General features: G+C 36.5%; 1 protein-coding gene across 2 annotated transcripts in view; it reads right to left on the reverse strand.

Annotated features, from left to right (window-relative positions):
* LOC127665791 (olfactory receptor 183) overlaps positions 1–14,768 on the reverse strand; it is a 56,171-nt gene extending 41,403 nt beyond the window's left edge. The window contains exon 1 of one of the 2 annotated variants that reach the window (XR_007973504.1): positions 14,624–14,768. The gene's annotated coding sequence lies outside the window, so the exon portion shown is untranslated. The remainder of the gene's footprint in view (positions 1–14,623) is intronic. The other variant, XM_052158330.1, reaches the window with a different exon arrangement.
* Between the last annotated feature and the right edge of the window lie 738 nt (positions 14,769–15,506).

Here is a 15,506-nt window from a genome sequence, read left to right on the forward strand (position 1 = left end):
AACCCACTAAAATCAGGGACTGGACAAGCTGCCCACTCCCTCCCTACCTATTTAATGCAGTACTTGAAGTCCTAGCCAGAGCAATTAGACAAGAAAAAGAGATCAAAGGGATGCAAATTGGAAAGGAAGAAGTCAAAATATCACTATTCGCAGATGATATGATAGTATACTTAAGTGACCCCAAAAATTCCACCAGAGATCTCCTACAGCTGATAAACAACTTCATCAAAGTGGCTGGATATAAAATTAATTCAAATCAGTGCCTTCATCTACTCAAAGGATAAACAGGTTGAGAAAGAAAGTAGGGAAATGACTCCCTTCACAATAGTCACAAATAATATAAAATACCTTGGTGTGACTCTAACCAAACAAGTGAAAGATCTGTATGACAAGATTTCAAGTCTCTGAAGAAAGAAACAGAAGAAAACTCAGAAGATTGAAAGATCTCCCATGCTTATGGATGGCCAGATTAATATAGTAAAAATGGCTATCTTGCCAAAAGCAATCTACAGTTTCAATGCAATCCCCATCAAATCCCAACTCAATTCTTCATAGAGTTAGAAAGAGCAATTTGCAAATTCTTCATAGACTTAGAAAGAGCATTTGCAAATTCATCTGGAATAACAAAAAACCCAGTATAGCAAAAACTATTCTCAACAATAAAAGAACTTCTGGCTGAATCACCATCCCTGATCTCAAGCAGTACTACAGAGCAATAGTCATAAAAACTGCATGGTATTGGTACACTGACAGGGAGGTAGATCAATGGAATAAAATTTAAGTCCCCAAAATGAACCCACACACCTATGACCACTTGACTTTTGACAAAGGAGATAAATTCATCTAGTAGACAAAAAACAGCATTTTCAACAAATTGTGCTGGTTCAACTGGCAGTATAAGAATCCATTTTTTTCTCCTTGTACAAAGCTCAAATCCAAGTAGATCAAGGACCTCCATGTAAGACCAGATAGATTGAAACTAATAGAAAAGGAAGTGCAGAGGGGCCTCAAGCACATGGGCACAGGAGAAAATTACCTGAACCAAAAGCTTATCCTCTAAGATCAAGAATTGACAAACGGGACCTCTAAAATTCCAAAGGTTCTGTAAGGCAAAGGACTCTATTAATAGAATAAATGGAAACTAACAGATTGGGAACAGATCTTTACCTATAGTCCATTTGCTAATAGGTCTAATATCCAATATATACAAAGAACTCAAGAAGTTAGACTCCAGAGAACCAAATAACCCTATTAAAAATGGGGTACACAGCTAAACAAAGAATTCTCAACTAAGGAATATGGAATGGCCAAGAAGCGCCTAAAGAAATGTTCAACATCCTTAGTCATGAGAGAAAGGTAAATCAAAACCACCCTCAGATTCTACCTTACACCATTCAGAATGGTTAAGATAAAAAATTCAAGGGACAGCATATACTGGTAAGAATGTGGAGAAAGAGGAACACTGCTGCTGGTGGGAGTGCAAGTTGGTACAACCACTTTGGAAATCATCTGGAGGTTCCTCAGAAAACTGGGCATGATACTACCTGAGGACCTGCTATATCACTCCTTGGCATATATCCAGAAGATGCTCCAACATGCAATAAGGACACATGCTCCACTATGTTCCTAGCAGCCTTATTTATAATATCCAGAAGCTGTAAAGAGCCTAGATGTCCCTCAACAGAGGAATAGATACAGAAAATGTGATACATTTACACAATGGAATAGTACTCAGCCTATTAAAAACAATGAATTCATGAAATTCACAGGCAAATAGATGGAACTAGAAAATATCATCCTAAGTGAGGTAACCCAATCACAAAAGAACACGCATGGTATGCACTCAGTGATAAGTGGATATTAGCCAGAAGCTCTGAATATCCTAGGTACAATTCACAGACCAAATTAAGCTCAAGAAGAAGGAATGCTAAAGTATGGATACTTTGATCCTTCTTAGAAGGGGGAACAAAATACCCATGGGAGGAGATATAGAAACAAAGTGTGGAGCAGAGACTGAAGGAAAGACCATCCAGAGACTGCCCTGCCTGGAGATCCATCCCATATAGAGTCACCAAACCAAGTCACTATTGTGGAGCCAACAAGCGTTTGCAGACAGAAGCCTGAAATAGCTGTGTCTTGACAGGCTCTGTCAGTACCTGACGAATACAGAGGTGGATGCTGTCAGCTAACCATTGGACTGAGCACAAGGTCCCTAATGGAGGAGCTAGAGAAAGGACTGAAGGAGCTGAAGGAGCTTGTAGCTCCATAGGCAGATATGAACCAAACAGTACCCCCCAGAGCTCCCAGGGAATAAACCATCAACCAAAGAGTACACATGGAGGGACCCATGGATCCAGCTGCATACGTAGCAGAGGATGGCTTTGTTGGATATCAAAGTGAGGAGAGACCCTTGGTCCTGAGAAGGCTTGATGCCCCAATGTATGGAAATTCCAGGACAGGGAAGCAGGAGTGTGTAGGTTGGTGAGCAGGGGGAGGTGAAATGGGATAGTGGCTTTTCAGAGAGGAAGGGGGAAACATTTGAAATGTAAATAAAGAAAATACCTAATTAAAAATAAAAGAAAAAGAAACAAAAGAAAAAAGGAGGAAAGATTGTTGTCTTCAGGATATAACATGGCCTTAGCATACATGAATATATAACAATCTGGTTACATACACAAGTTCTACACAGAATCCAACCAGTTAAAATACTATCAGGAATGAGGGAAGAGTTATGGATGCTTTAGCTCTTTCTAGGGAGTTATTGGCAGCTGATGACTGAAAGAGGAATGTCACCTGTTTTGGAAAATGTGGTCACCGGGAAATTTTCCATATTACAGCACATACGGATGACCTTACACCCGTGCGTATATAAGCAGTACTAATCAGACTCAGTGAGCTATTAACTTGAAACAGAAGAGGAGTACACATAGAGAGATAACATAGGGGTGGAGAGCAGTGCTAGAGATCAAAATATAGTACATGTGCACACATTTTTTCAAAATTTGCTTTAAAAATACTGTTTTTAAAGAAATAAAAAATGATGCTGATTTTATATGTGTGTTTTCTGATTTTCCATTTTGGTTTCTAGTTTGTTTTAGGAAGATTGGAAACATTTCATTATACTATGATAACTTTGTTTTTTCTTTAGATTTTGCCTTATTTAGTTGCTTTGTCTCTAAGTACTCTGAAGCAAAAGGGCAAATCACATTTTATCTTTACTCAGTCCACAATAATCTAAATGATTCTTCCTACTGATCGGTTCTGTTCCCTGCTTTGCCTCCTTTCTTAGTTCTGGCTGTACTCCAACTTTTATTTCTCCGAGACACTGCAAGGTCAATACTTCCAACAAGTAAAGCTCACAATTTTCTCTCAAGGGTATAATGAAGACCTTTTGATGCATCTCAGTACTCCTGGGATTTCCTTTTACCCATTCAAGCACAAGTTGGCCACTAATATACAGGAACACAATGACTACCAAATTATACTGATAATATGGCTGTACAATCCTGTATAATGTAGAGTCACATGCAGTCGATTTTTAAGAGGTAAAACTGATTGTAATACCTATCACATTCATAATATATGAGTCTGTAACATTTCAATTGCTCTCAGTTATAATCATTAATGTATGATAAGAGTAATTTATTTAAAATCTTTATACATGCTAATAAATATCAAATAAAATACTTAAAATATATTAAAGCTAGTGATATTAAACTTAAAATTTTGATTGAAAAATCTGCAATGATTAAAATTGCCAAGTTTTTAAAAAAACTAATATTTTATAATATAATATTTTAAAATATAATGTGACATGTCTACAATGTCACAATTTCTAACTCTTTTAATAAAAAAGAAAATATTAAAGTAAGATATAAATTTTAAAAAATTTAAAGATTCTTCTCAGAGAATCTGTGGCTTGCCGACTTCTCAGAATGTAGATAGTTGAACTTAGGGGGAACTATGAGCATATATGTAGAGACTCAATCATGCCTTGACCATCGACTAATGGACAACTGGATTGTACGAACATGAAGAGCAGAGAGACATAGCATAAAATGCAGATATTGGATAGGCTTCACAAGTGTAGAAATCTTTCCTTATTCTTTTTTCAGGGGGTTTTCTTTAATGACAAGGAGATCAGAACAGTCATAATGTTGAACACTTGCATTGAAGCAGAGAAAATAAAAACAATCAGATAATTTTATAAAGAAATAGTGTAGAAAATCTTTAACTGTACTGTAAAAGAACCAGAGAAACTATTAGATAATTTTAAAATGAAAAAGTAAAGGAAATTATTAACTGTAGTGTGATAAAACCAAAGAAAATAAAAATAATCAGATAATTTTGAAAAGAAATCTTTAACAGTGGTAAAGTATAGTGAAATGGATGTATTCTGTTAGAATTGCAAGAGGTTATGCTGAATACAAATGAACCACTAACATTTTATTTTATATATATATATATTGGTGTGTGTGTGTGTGTGTATGTGTGTGTGTGTGTGTGTGTGTGTGTGTGTGTATTTTATTTTCTATATTCTTTGTTTACATTCCAAATGATTTCCCCTTTCCTGGATCCCCCCTCCCCATATGTTCCATAAACCCTCTTCTCTCCATCCATTCTCCAGTCACCTCCCTCCTTTTTCTCTGTCCTTATATTCCCCTCCAACGCTAGATCAATCCTTTCCAGGATCAAGACCCTCTCCATACTTCTTCATGGGAGTCATTTGTTATGCGATTTGTGCCTTGGGCATTCAGAGCTTCTGGGCTAATTAATATCAGCTTATCAGAGATTGCATTCCATGTGTATTCTTTTGTGATTGGGTTACCTCACTTAGGATGATATTTTCAGTTCCAACCATTTGCCTAAAAATTTCATGAATTCGTTGTTTTTAATTGCTGAATAGTATTCCATTGTATAAATATACCACATTTTCTGTATCCATTCCTCCATTGAGGGACATCTGGGTTCTTTCCAGCTTCTGGCTATTATAAATAAGGCTGCTGTGAACATAATGGAGCATGTGTCCTTATTGCATGCCAGAGAATCCTTTGGGTATATGCTTAGGAGAGGTATAGCAGGGTCCTCCGAAACTAATTGAGGCTTTGGACCAATTAGATTTAAGATATATAATATATATATATTATATATCTTCATATATATATGAAACATTTCATCCTAAAGCAAAAGAATATACCTTTTTCTCAGCACCTCATGGTACCTTCTCCAAAATCGATCATATAATTGGTTAAAAGACAGACCTCAACAATTATAAGAACATCGAAATAATCCCATGCCTCCTGTCAGATCACTATGGAGTAAAAGTGGTCTTCAATAGAAACAAAAAAAAAACCCTGAAAGCCCACATAAACATGGAAATTGAACAATACTCAATGATATCTTGGTCAAGGAAGAAATAAAGAAAGAAATCAAAGACTTTTTAGAATTTAATGAAAATGAAGATACAACATACCCAAATCTATGGGACACAATGAAAGAAGTACTAAGAGGAAAACTCATAGCCCTAACATTTTATTGAATGGAAAAAATCTGAACTCTTTCACTGGAGCAGATCGAAGATGTTTACTTTCATTTTTATTCAATGTACTACTGAGATTCTTAACCTGAATATCTCCAAAACTAATAACTAAGGTTATCCAAATTTAAAAAGATGGTCAATAGTCACAATTTCTCAGACAATATGATTTGATGTAAATAAAAACACAAAACTTACAGCAAACACTATTAGAACTTAAAATTTATTTTAGCCAAGATTCAGTAGGAAAGAACATTGTACAAAATGTAGTGAGTTAGTAAATGTTAAACACTGAATTACCTAATGTGGAAATCAAGACATCAATGTCATTTACAATAGCTATAAAAGATAAAACACATGTCTGTTCATAAATCCATCCTACAGGAAGAATGATCTCATTGATGAAAACATAAAACACTGATGTAAGAGATTGAAGAAAAGAGAAAGAAAAATGATGAAACATCCTATGTTTATGAGTTGAAATAATATTATTAAAGAATTCAAATACCCCAGAGTGATATATAGATTAGATAGCCATCATCCAATTAACAATAACATTCTTTAGAGATTATTTAAAAACTATAAAATTTATATAAAACCATTAATCACACATAAACCCAAAGACTTCAAGTAATTTTTAAATGGCAATAAAGAAGACAAGATGTGGCTTAAGGCCAAAATATGCTTTAAGACTGTATTAACCACAATAATGCCATATTGACATAAAAAGCAGACAACAGAATAAAGATCCCAGAGGTAAGCCCATATATCAGCAATCAAATGATCTTTGACAACAGTGCAAAGAATCTGAGTTGATGAAAGGAGTCTTTTCTTTTTTCTTTTCCTTTTATTAAAATTAGGTATATTCTTTATTTACACTGCATATGTTGTCCCCTTTCCTGGTCTCCCCACAAAATCCCTTATGCCATCTAACCTTCTCCAGTCAACCCATCCCTGCCTTCCTGTCCTGGCATTCGTCTACACTACGATATCAAGTCTTTCCAGGACCAAGGGCCTCTCCCCCATTTGGTGTCCAACAAGATCATCCTCTGCTGCTGATGTGTCTGGGGCCATGGGTAACTCCAAGTGTATTCTTTGGTTGATGGTTCTGTCCCTGGGAGCTCTGGCAGTACTTAGTGACTCATATTGTTGTTCCTCCTATGGCACTGCAAACCCCTTCAGCTCCTTTGGTCTTTTCTCTATCTCATCCATTGGGGACCCTGTGCTCTGTTCAATGGCTGACTGAAAGTTCCCCCTCTGTATTTATCATGCATTTGCAGAGCCTCCTAGGTGACTACTATATCCAGTTCCTGTTAGCAAGCACTTGTGGTCATCCACAATAGTGACTGGGTTTTGTAATTGTTTATGGGATGGATTCCTAGGTGGCATAGGATCTGGATGATCTTTGAAAGGAGTCTTTTTTTTTATTCGATATATTTTTTATTTACATTTCAAATGATTTCCCCTTTTCTGGCCCCCCCACTCCCCAAAAGTCACATAAGCCCACTTCCTTCCCCCTGTTCTCCCACCCACCCCTTCCCACTTCCCTGTTCTGGTTTTGCCTTATACTGCTACACTGAGTCTTTCCAGAACCAGGGGCCACTCCTTCGTTCTTCTTGTACCTCATTTGATGTGTGGATTATGTTTTAGGTATTCCAGTTTTCTAGGCTAATATCTACTTATTAGTGAGGGCATACCATGATTAATCTTTTGAGACTGGGTTACCTCACTTAGTATGATGTTCTCTAGCTCCATACATTTGCCTAAGAATTTCATGAATTCATTGTTTCTAATGGCTGAATAGTACTCCATTGTGTAGATATACCGCATTTTTTACATCCATTCTTCTGTTGAGGGATACCTGGGTTCTTTCCAGCTTCTGGCTATTATAAATATGGCTGCTATAAACATAGTGGAGCATATAGCCAAACACTCTGAAACTAATAAAAAAGAAACTGGGGAAGATCCTTGAGGACATCGGTACAGGGGGAGAGAAAGTTCCTGAACAGAACACCAATAGTGTATGCTCTAAGATCAAGAATTGACAAATGGGACCTCATAAAATTACAAAGTTTCTGTAAGGCAAAGGACACCATCAAAAGGACAAATCAGCAACCAACAAAGTGGGAAAAGATCTTCACCAACCCTACATCAGATAGAGAGCTAATATGCAATATATACAAAGAACTGAAGAAGTTAGACCCCAGAAAGACAAATACCCTATTAAAAAATAGCGTATAGAATTAAACAAAGAATTTTCACCTGAAGAACTTTGGATGGCGGAGAAACATCTTAAAAAATGCTCAACTTCATTGGTCATCAGGGAAATGCAAATCAAAACAACCCTGAGATTTCACCTTACACCAGTCAGAATGGCTAAGATTAAAAATTCAGGAGACAGCAGGTGTTGGTGAGGATGTGGAGAAAGAGGAACACTCCTCCACTGCTGGTGGGGTTGCAAATTGGTACAACCACTCTGGAAATCAGTCTGGCATTTCCTCAGAAAACTGGGCACCTCACTTCCAGAAGATCCTGCTATACCACTCCTGGCCATATACACAGAGGATTCCCCAGCATGTAAGAGAGGAGTCTTTTCAATAAACTGGGAACATAGCAAATCTATTTATAGAATATACAACTAGATCCTCAGATTTTAGGAACTTTAAAAATCTACTAATATAGACTATATTCTCAAGTCTGAGACCTGAAACTGAAATGGGTAGATATGCTCCATGCCATTGAGAATGTACCTGGGATTTGTGTTCAAGACCTCATAATGACAGGAGGAAACAAACGAGACAAAGGCAATTCCCTAAAACCAAAATGCTTCTCCACAGAGAGGAAATACTCAACCATGGACAGAGAGCATTACAGAAGGAGAGAGAATGGTTACAATTATATATCTGAAAGGGTGGCGGTAGTTAGAATACATAAGGAAACAAACAAAAACTCCCAACCTGGCTAAAAAATGATATATGAATCTAAATAGACATCTCTCTATATAAAAGTCATATTTCTATCTAAAAAATACTCAAAATAACTCAAAGCCATTATTACAAGAAGGATCACTTCAGTAAAAATGGTTAATGTAAAAATGGATAATGATGATATATCCAAATGATATTGAGTGGAGATAAACCCCTATACCTTACTGCCACAAATGTAAATTAGTATAGTTATTATTAAATACAATATGGAATATCTGTCAAAAAGTAGACCTAGACCTAGAAATAGAAAGATATCTCAGTAGATAAGAGTTCATCTGATCTTCCAGAAGACTGAGTCAATTCCAGCCCCTCACATGTCAGCTCACAACTATCTGTAAACACCAGTCTAGGTCATATGGCACTTCTTTCTGACATCTGTGGGCATTAGATATACACAAACATACATGCAGGGGCAAATACCCATACATATAAAATAAATGTTTTAATTTAAAAAATACCATAGACCAGGCAGTGGTGGTGTATACCTTTAATCTAAGCACTTAGGAGACAGAGGCATGTGGACCTGTGAGTTAGAGGCCAGCCTGGTCTACAAAGTGAGTTCCAGGACAGCCAGGGCTACAAAAATAAACCTTGTATCAGCAAACAAACAAACAATAGCATGGCTTTGTTTTAAAAAAATAAAAGAAAGAAAGAAAGAAAGAGAGAGAGAGAGAGAGAGAGAGAGAGAGAGAGAGAGAGAGAGAGAGAGAGAGAGAGAAAGGAAGGAAGAAAGGAAGGAAGGAAGGAAGGCACTGCATCCCACCACTTTAAAGAAAACTGAATGAATAGGTTAAAAAAACATGCAGGCTCCCAAGTTCATTGCTCACTATTTACAGTGACCAAAACTAGAAATAACATCTGAAGCAAACCACCAGTGTGGGTAGAACCTCCACTTTCAAAACTGCAGACCAGGTAGCAGAAAAAAGAAATGGTGATTGGAAAATGCCAGGGGAAAGGAAGGGAAGGAGATTATAAGGATAGAAATAAAAATTTTAATTTTTAGATGATACAGGTAGGGAGTGAGAAATGAACTTAAGAAAGAATTCAAGAGGGAAGAGGGACCATGGCATATACTGGTGCTATAGTGTACGTTTTGGGGGTCAGGGGAGGGGGTGATGATGCAGGGAAAGTGGACTTATAGAAGTGAATCCATTGGCTTTTTATCTATGTAATTAAATGAAAATTAAGTAAAGCTCTCATTCATGAGATTAAGAATTCTAGTTCATGCAAATCTATTCATTATTTCAGTTTAATGCTCAGATATTGGAATAATGATATTCTAATTTTATTCTAATGTACTTTTTCTCAAATATAAATCTGAACTAACTTCAGTAAGTCTAAATGAGAAGACTGAAAAACTTTTGTTTCATTATGAAATGAAGGGAAGGAGCATCTTTATTTATTTCCTAGAATAGTTATTGCAAAAATATTTCCCCTTTTGTGAGTATCATGAATTTTATAAGGATTGATCTACCAAGCATCACTGGAGATAGGATAATGGTGAACAACCTTATTAAACTGTTAATCAGGGACATGCACAGTAAATTAACAATCTCTATTGAAAATATAATTATGAATCCAGGCCTCCACTTGAGACTTCATTAGAAGTTTCATGCTTATGTACTGGGAGTTGAAAAGTTTTGTAATTTAAGTTTGTGCCTGCAATGTGTATGCAATGCTCAGTGGACCTTATTAGGGAATATACAGAGACTTTATTGGAAAGGTCACATTATTTTCGCCAACTGAAAGCAATGCTTACTAATAGTGATGAGACCCGAGAGTCGACTTTGGCATGAGAAGAAAATTTCTTCCTTTTCTGGCACTAGGCCAAGTCATGAATATATTCTTACACTTAACATCTTTCATCAACCGATGGAGGATTCATTAGAGCAGTGTGTTAGTGGTGATGGCTGTTCTCTGACATTTCGTAAATCTCTTCACTTCCACCACTAGTATGCGGCTAACCACATGCTCTAACTCATGCCGTCCTAGAAATCTCCCCACTTTAGTAGTTGTGAATCCTAAGCAGACCAAAGAAGGGGTTTTATTTTTCTAGTTTAACTCCAAAACTACATCTTCTATGAATCAAAGCTTATTTGCAGAGCTCATTACTGACTTTAATTACCTATTCTGGATCTCCTTGAACTAACTACAAGAATTACTGAATGTATCCAAATCGGCAGTAATCATAAGTGGAGGAGGGATGGAGAAGAAAGCAGAATGCATAATTTCTGTGTGAAAATAATTTCACAGTCTATATTTTAAAGTCTGGCTTTTCTACTGACTTGTCATATAACCCTGGCTATGTCACCAATGACATGTTCCTATATTCTTTCATTAGTAAATAGGAATGAGGTGTGAGAATAATTAAATTATGTTGGAGATATTTTGAGAGGATTTCCAGAATTTGTATGAGTCAAACATATTTCATGAAAAGCTTGTCATGTAGAAAGAGCTTAGCAATATTATGCTGAAGTGTTTTTTGGAAGACTGATATCTCATTGAAATTATAAGCAAAATACCTACGTCTTAAAATTATAAACAAAATATCCTACATCTACGGCTGGAGATGACGATAAAGACAAGTGAATGGGAGGACTCTTAAATTTATTTAGCTATTGAACAGTCTGATGATGGATGAGGAAGGCACTGATCTGAGTATAGCAGAATGTTTTTAAGGGTCATTTATTGCTACTTCATGTTTATTGTTGTTGGGTTTTTTTTTTGTTTTTGTTTTTGTTTTTGTTTGCTTTTTATTAGTTTGTTTGGGTTTTTGTTTCTTTAGAACACTACTATTTCACTTTATGCTAGGTCCCTGAGCTATCTGGTCTCAGATTCTTGATCACCCACACAGTGACCAATTCCATATTACAGAATGGGCCTTAAGTCAAGTAAGATATTGGTTGGTTACTCCCATAAGTCTTCTGTCACTATCGCACTAGCATCCCTTGCAGGAAGAACACCACTGTAGATCAAAGGTTTATGGGAGGTTTGTATTTTGTTTCTACTTTGGTAGCATTCAGCGTATCTTCCTGTAACAAAATATTCTAATGTAGGAAAGAAGAAGGCTCCATGTCTACAAATGTTCCACTTCTCCATGTTCAATGAGTTATGTTTGTGTTTTCTTCAGCAATGGGGCCTTGTTATCTGTTTGTGGAGAGCAGCCCAAAGTCTTGGCTACTGCCTAGGCTTCTTGATGATTCCCATGGGACCCATTTGTCAATTATATATAACCCAGTCCAAATGCTGAAAGCTTCATTTGGTGACAAGAATGGCCAGCAGGGCTTGTTTCCCCAATTATTTGTCAATTTTATTAAGCCATTGTTAATACGAGTACATGTTTTAGGAAGCATCTATTGTATTAGGTTTCTACACAACACCTCAGATGGCCCTTACATTTGGCAGTCTCTCTCTGTAGTTCCTCCCCTGATTCCCTCTACCTTCTCCCTCTTTCCTTGATCCTCCTATTCCAGCTCTCCTTTCCTCTGCTATCCTTTCATAGCTGTTTATTCTATTTGCCTATCTGGGTTGCCTCACACAGGCTGATTTTTTTCCTAGTTCTATCCATTTGTCTTTGAATTTCACATTTTCATTCTTTTAACAACTGAGTAATACTCCATTGTGTACATGAGGGACATCTAGATAGTTTCAATTTCTGGTTACTATGAATACAGCAGCAATTAACATGGTTGAACAAGTGCCTCTGAGATAGAATGAGGTATATGCCCAAGATTGGTATAGCTGGATCTTTAGGTAGTTTAATCTCCGTTTTTCTGAGGAGTAACCACACTGGTTACCATAGCAGCTGTATAAATTTCTGCTCCTACCACAAATAGATAAGTCTTTCCTTTATTCCACTCCCTAGCCAGCATGAGCTATTACTTGTTTTATTTGTTTTATTGCTCTTAGCCATTCTAATAGTGAAAAATGAAATACCAAAATAGTTTGATTTTCATTCTCCTAATGGTTAAGGATGTTAAACATTTCAAGTGTTTCTCAGCCTGTTGAGTTCCCTTTATTTCAAGGTTTGTTTAGATCTGTACCCCATTTTCAATAGAATTCTTTTATTTCTTGATTTCTAGCCTTTTGACTTCTTTATACATTTTGAATATTAGTTCTCTATCTAAAGTGGAATGCCTAAAAATATTTCCCGTTACGTAGTCTTCCGTTTTGTGTGCATGATGGTTTCCTTTCCCATGGAGAAGCATTTCAGTTTCATGAGGCCATATTTATTAGTTGCTGATCTTAGTGCCTGTGCAAATGGTATTCTGTTCAGAAAGCTTCCCCCCGCCCCTGCACCCTGTACTCACATATTTGAATGGCTCATCAATGGGGAGTAGCATTATTTGAAATGATTAGAAACATTAAAGAGTATGGCCTTGTTGGAGGAAGGATGTCACTGGGGATGGGATTTGAGATTCAAAACCCTATGGAAATCCAGAAGTCTTTCCCTCTGCCTACAGAATGAGGTCCTCAGCCACTGTTCCAACATCTGCCTGCATGCCACCATGCTTCCTGCCATGGTGATAGTGAACTAAACCGCTGAAAGTGTAAACAAGCCCTCAGTTAAATACTCTTTTGTAATAGTTGCCTTAGTTGTGGTGTTCTTTCACAGCAATAGAAAAGTGGCTAAGACAAAGTGGAAGAGGGGAATTAGAAACCATGGGTTATGGTGTTGAAAAGCAGAGTAAAGAAGCTAATGGAGATCCTTTCTGTGCTCCATCTTCCAGTCCACACCTCTATCTGCAATCTGGAATCTGTACCCCACTCCCTAAGCCACAGCTCAGCATGTTTCCCAGGAGGAGGCCTGCTGCCACCCAGAACAACCAGCTCAGTCTGCCTCCTGAAGACCTTCTGCCACCTGGAAAAACCACAACAACCAGCTCTGCCTGCTTGACTGGAGACCTACGGTCACCTAAGGCAACTAGAAGCCTGTTGTCCTTAAAAACTAGCTCATCTATTTGCAGACCCAGAAGCATGTTACAACAAAGGACTACCATGCCAGTCAAGACCAGACATAAGCAGATGACTAAAAACCAGCACACATTATACTATCAAAAAAAAAGCCAGTGAAATTTGCCATCAGCAGAACCCAGCTGCTCATATGACAGCAAGCTCTGGATATCTTAACACAACTGATGAGCTAGACAATGACTTTAAATCTCACTTTATGAAGATGGTGGAAGCTCTTAAAGAGGAAATAAATAAATCTCTTAAAGAAATACAGAAAAATATGATTAGAGAGTTAGAGGCTTTTAAAGATGACACTAATAAATGTAAAGAAATATAGAAAAATACAATCAAACAGGTGAAGGAAATTAATAAAACTGTTCAAGAACTGAAAGTGGAAAGAGTAGCAATGAAGAAAACACAAATAGAGGCAAAATTAGAGATTAAAAGCCTAGGAAAGAAAACAGAAATTACAAATGTAAGGATCACCAACAGAATACAAGAAGATGGAAGAGGTAATCTCAGGCATAGAAGATAATATAAGAAAAAAATGAAAAAAAGTTTCTAACTCAAAACATCCAGGAAATTTGGGACACCATGAAAAGAACAAACCAAAGAATAATAGGAATAGAAAAAGATTCTCAAATTAATGGCTTAGAAGCTATATTCAAAACAATCATAGAAAAATGCACCCTAGCATAAACAAAGAGATAGGTAGAAACATAGAAGAAGCTTGCAGAATACAAGAGATGGAAGAGAGAATCTCAGGTGTAGAAGATATGATAGAAGAAAGTGATACATCAAAGAAAATGCAAAATCTAATTTCTAACACAAAACACCCAGGAAATTTTAGACACTATGAAAAGACCAAAACTAAGAATAATAGGAATAGAAGAAGATTCTCAAATTAACAGCCTAGAAAATATCTTCAACAAAACTATAGAACAAAGTTTCCCTAACCTAAACAATGAGATAGCTATAAATGTACAAGAAGCTTACAGAATGCCAAATAGATTGGACCAGAAAAGAAAATCTCCCAGCACAAGATAATTAAAACATTAAATATACAGAATAAAGAAAACATATTAAATGCTGCAAGGGAAAAGGAACACAACTTTAAAAGGTTAAAAAAGACATCTCAGAATTATACCTGACTTCTCAGCAGAGATTCAGCTCCTTCACTTGCTTGTTTGTGTTTTCCTGTAATTTTTAAAGAGATTTTTGTGTTTCCTCTTTCATGATCTCAGCCTGTTGACCAAAGTTCTCCTGTTATTTCTTTAAGTGATTTTTGCATTTCCTCCTTATTGGCTTCTATCTTTTGACCCATATTCTCCTGAATGTCTTTCAATGCTTTTTGTGTTTCCCTTGTAAGGGCTTCTAACTTTTGATCCATTTTCTCCTGAATTTCTTTTTCTTTTTTGGGGGGTGGGGTTGAATACAGATCTCTTGTTTGGTTTGATTTTTTTTTTGTTAAACAGCATTATATTTTAATAAATAAACTTAAATGAATATATAAACAAATCATACATTTTTAAATGATGTAAAAATATCTCTTTTTTAGTATTCCTGTGTTTTATGTAAATGCATATCAAGGGGGTAAGCCTCCTTTTTTTTTTTTTTTTTAGATTAGGAATCTTTTTTTTTTAACTTATTGATATATTTATTTAAATTTCAAATGATTTCCCCTTTTCTGTACCCCCACTCCCCGAAAGTCCCATCAGTCCCCTTCCCTCCCCCTGTTTTCCCACCCAGCCCTGCCCACTTTCCTGTTCTGATTTTGCTCTATACTGCTTCACTGAGTCTTTTCAGAACAAGGGGCCACTCCTCCGTTCTTCTTGTACCTCATTTCCATTTCCTCCAGATTCTCCAGTTGTGTTGAGTACAGGTTTTTGTAGTAGGATCTGATGATTTTTTTGAATTTCCTCGGTTTCTGTTGTAATATCTCCGTTTTCATTTCTAATTTTGTTAATTTGTATACTTTCTCTGTGCCCTTTGGTTAGTCTGGCTAAGGGTTTATCTATCTTGTTGATTTT

The sequence above is a fragment of the Apodemus sylvaticus genome, chromosome 15, assembly GCF_947179515.1.
Source record: "Apodemus sylvaticus chromosome 15, mApoSyl1.1, whole genome shotgun sequence".
NCBI classification, from domain to species: Eukaryota; Metazoa; Chordata; class Mammalia; order Rodentia; family Muridae; genus Apodemus; species Apodemus sylvaticus.